Source organism: Athene cunicularia (genome assembly GCF_003259725.1).
Source record: "Athene cunicularia isolate RWA chromosome 5 unlocalized genomic scaffold, athCun1 chr5_part2, whole genome shotgun sequence".
In the NCBI taxonomy this organism is placed as follows: Eukaryota; Metazoa; Chordata; class Aves; order Strigiformes; family Strigidae; genus Athene; species Athene cunicularia.
In genome coordinates, this window is record NW_020799102.1 from 290,530 (window position 1) to 295,667 (window position 5,138).

Consider the following 5,138-nt stretch of genomic DNA (forward strand, 5'->3'; position numbering starts at 1 on the left):
CCTGAAAATACCTAATGCTTGTGACCTGGGCTTGCTGTAGATCAAGGTGGTAAAGGTGCAAAAGAGCCCTTTTAAGGTTCTTGTTGTACCAAATTATGGGTAATTCCTGTTTTCTGTTGTTCTCTCTTGACAGCAGATCTGTTCCCAGTCTTCACAAAGTAAATCCATGTTCTTTGCATTATTTCTGCTCTAAATGTCTCTGTCTTGATTCTCATCACTCCTTTGCTGTAAGAGCATTGGGACAGGCTGATCTCCTGTTTCATCCTGGAAGAGCGTATCTAGAAAGTTAAAATAAATGGTAAGCCTATAGCTACCTCCTTCATTTGTACTGCACACTATTGCCTGCTTTCTCTGCCCTTGCTCCACTCTGATGTGCAGCTGTCTTTGGAAACGTGAAGCATCTTCAGATTTCTTAATCTTTTGGCTTCTGGTTCCTACTCTTAAGCTTTGTGCCTTCTAATCTTTTTCTATGTTCCCTCAATATTTCAATGGGATGTTCCACCCCACGTGGAGGCAGTGCTGGAAGCACAGTTCATAGTGCCTGACACCCTGGACCCCGGCTAATAAGCAGCCAACAATTCATCCAGTTCAATGGCACATCCTTAAAATCCCCTCAGAGTTTTTGGTAGAGGGGAGACAAGGCCACGCAGTTCCTGGAGAGTAGAGAGTGGGCTTTGTGCCCCTTCAAATGCATGTGCAATAAGTGAGACCCTCCACACCAATTCAGCCTTGCCAAAGAGTGCAGCAGGTTCTCTGCCCTTCCTGTGATCCCTTGGTGCAGTTTCAGTGATAATTGGCACTTGATGTTATGTCCTTGTTTGTGATACTGTTTGTGTAGTGGAATGTAATCCTGAAGCATTCAGGGGCAATATGGGAGGCTCTTAACTAGGTGCGTGTTAAACTCCATCCAACAGCTCAGTTAGGAATGACCTCTGACCCTGCTGCGAGTGGGCTCACAAGGTGTGAAGGGTTTGGTGCTGCTGTCCAGTTTTTGCACCTATAGGCTGCCCTCCACTCCTTTTTGAGTATGTCCAAAGTGGCATGAAATAATCCCATTGATAATATCTTAGTGAGTTTTGATTGTCAAGGCCTTCGCACGTAAGGTTGGCTGGCTGTGGTTTTGGAGGCTTGTCTGCATTGGTAAGAATTGGGGGTTTTTTGTTGTTTTAATTGCAGCAGTGCCAAGAACTTAGGCAGGATCCTGCTGTGCTGAGTAATGTACAAGTGCTGAACAGAAAGCAAACGTTTCTCCAGTATTTACCATTATTCCCACTTCTCTGGGAAGCTGCCCTCTCCATTTGGAACATACATTTGCTCCAAAACCTGCCACTCTCTAACCTCTTGGTTTTTTACCCCCTATTCCTGTCACCTAACGAGGAGCCACCTTCTTTCTCTCTCTTAGTCCATCCACATCCTTGACAGCACCACTTAAGCACAGGGAAACTATTCCCCACAATCTTTTGCTGACCCAAACCAGTTGAATGGGATTCTGTCTTGATTCACTTGAGAGAGTTGCTGCCCTCTGAGGCTATATGGAAGGGTCAACACTCGGAACTTCTTCAGCTATCTCTAGCTTTTGCTTACCTGGTCTCTGGTCAGTATTTTCACCGTTCATAATTTCTGCAACTTTTTAAGAACTTGTTTTGAAGTCAACAGGAGTTGTATGAGATACTTTGTTCTGTGCAAAGGACTGAGATGGCAAAGGCAGTTGTGAGTGTAGATACACAAATCCAGTAACACCCATTTCTGTACTTTTAGAACATAGTTGCAGTAACAGCTGAAAGTCCCAAACAGGAGCAGGATTTAGGTGGGAAGTAGGTGTTGCTGTAACCAAACGAGGGCACATAGGGAGGAAAAGCACCAAGCGTGGGGATACAGGCTCGGTGTGTGCTCCTTGGAGCTGCTGCTGCTGTGGGAGTCTGACTTGGTGCCGTGCCCTGTCTCTATCAAAAGAAATAGAACAGGGCTGATCTGTATCAAGCGCAGCAAACTGGATGAATATGGCATTACTTTTTCAAATATCATCTCCTAATAAGGTTCCCCTCTGCTCAGTTTCACTGTTTGTAATCCAGACCTAATTAAGAGAGGTTTTTAAACCTTCCCTTAATATCTTAAGTGATTTTTGTTTCTTTATCAGGTGTGTCTGATTTTTTCACTGCTCTAGATTCATGTGGACCGCAGTCTTAATGCTCTCTATAAAGCTTTCCTGTGTTTCTGGTTACTACTTCTTCCTACTTTTAAATTCATTTTAATCCTTCCTCGTATCCTGCTTTTAGACAGGGCGATGGGATCTGTACACATTTGATAGCATCCTGTTGATTTGTAAAATGGCTTCTAATATATTTTTTATGCATTTAGATGTTTTCTCAGCTTTTTTTATCTGCCTGCAGGCAAAGACCAGTATTTTCATGGAATTGCCCACACAGATACCCAATTTAACTTACAAATGGGGGCATATGAATAATTAGGATTATCCTTTGCAGTGGTGATTAGTTGAGGTTAATCATTGCTGAAATGCATGTGTTAGTGTGTTTAGAGTTTCTTTTGTGGCTGTATCTCTACAGGAAAGATGGGGAGAAGGAGCATCAGTTCCAACTAGCCCTAAATGTACAGGCTTTGTCATTTGCCATTGTGTTGGCAGCCTGATACTTGCCCCTTTCCTAGGATAGCTGTTAGATCTTTCTCATAGCAAAACAGGACACGTATTACCTATGCAAATTCTACTTGGGTTCCTTTATACAGTTTACAACCTGAATGGTTGGCTTTTTAGATGTAGTGAAATTTGGAGTGTCTTAAAGTTTAGCTGCTGAGCTTTCTGCTGGTGGGTGGATGCTGTGTGCACCCATAAGCATGGCACATCCTCACCAACGTGGCCCACATCGAATCCCAACAGAACAACGATGCTGGAGGGTGTGCTGGCCTACCCTCATGCATTTCCTTGGTCAGCAGAAGCCCTTGGGCTTGTTTTGGGACTCAGGTGGGCTGGTGCTGGGTTTGCTTTGTGCTTACGCATACCCTGCTGGGATATTCTTTCCCCTTGGTGGCAAGAGGACATTCTGCCTTTGCAGCAAGGGTAGCAGTGGCATTTGATTTCCTTGGGGTTTTTTAAGGTATGGTGGTTGCAACTACTGCCTGCGGAGCATGTTAAGCCCCTCAGGTCAGTAATTTGCTGATAAAGTGGTTTATAAGTCTTTAAAATGTAAGGCAGAAAGCAGCAGACATTTAAAATAACCTCTAGCCCTCAACAGACCTAGCAGCTTTGCTTTTTGCTTAAAAGCTCCTTCAGCTGTCCTCTTATCTGTAGCATTACATTTGGTCCTTTCTGCTCAGACAACTGAAGTCTGAGATGGCTTTTGCTGGCAATCCTTCCATGCTGTCACTTGTTTGTCATCCCTTCTATTTAAATTCACCCTGCTAAAGCTGGATTTTTGCTGAGAGCTGTTATTTAATTATGCTGCTGCCAACAGACTCTCTCAGAGCTTCTTTGCACTTTAGGAAGTATAGAGACAATCTCTGCGATCCTCTTTCTAGTTGGAAGAGCATAGGGTGAGAGGATATTTGTTGGCTAAACACTCCCTCATTCTAATTCTGTAGCAGCAAAAGTGATGAGGTACAGAAGTACAGGGAGGTAAAAGGGAAATGAGTCTGATACCTAATGCACTGAGCCTGAAAGCTCAAGACAGATTTAACACAGATTGAACAGTTTCTTAGCAGTGGAATGTCAGCTTCTTCCCTTGTCACAGTGTACCTGGTGCCTCTTTAGCCTGCCTAAGCAAAGGGAAGGGTGGAAATCCAGCAGCAGTTTTGCACAGACTACTCTGATGCTCTGACTGAAGGAATATCTGGCCCTGAAGCATTTGGAAAGTGCTGGCTCAATCGGGCTTGGGGCATATTCTTCTCGGAGCCTACGTGGCGCTGAGCTGCAGCGCTGGGTTTAGGGAAGAGCTGCATCTCTTGTGCCAAAGCTCCCTCTCATGGCGCTGTGGTGTGGATGAGGCGATGCTCCAGCCATCTCGCTGGAGGCAAATGCTTGCCCGCTCTGGGCAGCGATGGGAAGAAAGAGGGAAAGCAAGCTGGCGGCTGGAAGGTGGGAATTCCTTTCCAGTCAGAAGGTCATACTGGTATTACAGGTCAAGTGAGGTGTGTTTGAAAGAGGCTGTATCAGCACTCACTGGAGTTCTTCCCTCCCTTTGCCAGGTCCTGAGGGGTTGTGTCTCTGCTCTGGTTCCCTCCAGGGAGCAGCTGCTGCCCTTGGCAGTGACGTGGGGCAGGGACAAGCCTGGGGGGCCTGTGGTTGGTTTGCTTGTTTGCTTCGGAGTTTTATATTCCAGCTCAGAGTAGGGACCTTCACTGCCAACATGGGTGGGATATTAGATCTGTGGCAGACAGACCCTGAAACCTAAACCCTATTAATTTGTTAACTCTGTTATTAGAGCAGAGAAATAGTTTAGGAAGGAGATCCCTTGCCGAGGGCAGCGTGTTCTGCAGGGCAGCAGGGCTGTTGCTTCCTTGCATGGCAGGGTACTGCAAACTGCTAGATGTGCACTGCGCTGCTTTCTTCCCTGGCTCCCAACTGTACCCACACCCAGCACTTCCCTGAGAGCCGCTACTCTGTGCAGGGGGACGCTGCTAGCCTAAACCAGGCGCTGCTTAAGGGCACGCACCCTGGAAATTCAAAACAATCGAGGAGAGCGCAATTCCTTGCTTTGTCATAGGGACTCACAGTCCTAAAAAGCATCAGCTGTCTCCAAGCACTTTGCTGTGTCTCTTTTCTTTTTTGCTTATTTTTTTGAGTTCATACCTGTTGTGCCTTTGTCTTTCTTTGGCTTGAGGCCCAAGCCTCCTGCTTGTGACCAGACATCTGCCAGCTTCCTTTCCCCCTCCTGCGCATTATTTCTTCTCTGGGTGTACGAAAGGGAATGAAGTGTGACCAGGGGTTGGTTCAGTGTTTCCCTTGCTGCCAGGCCCTCACTTTCTGCCTCGGCTAGGACTTGCTGGATTTTTCCTCACTGTCTCCTGCTGCCTCAGGTCATATCCAAGTGCCAATAGCAAAGCCCGACCTGAAGCAGGCCTGTTTTCTTAACCCCACACCGCAATTACCCTGCCAGCCTGCTGTGATCTAGAACCTCATCTTGTGC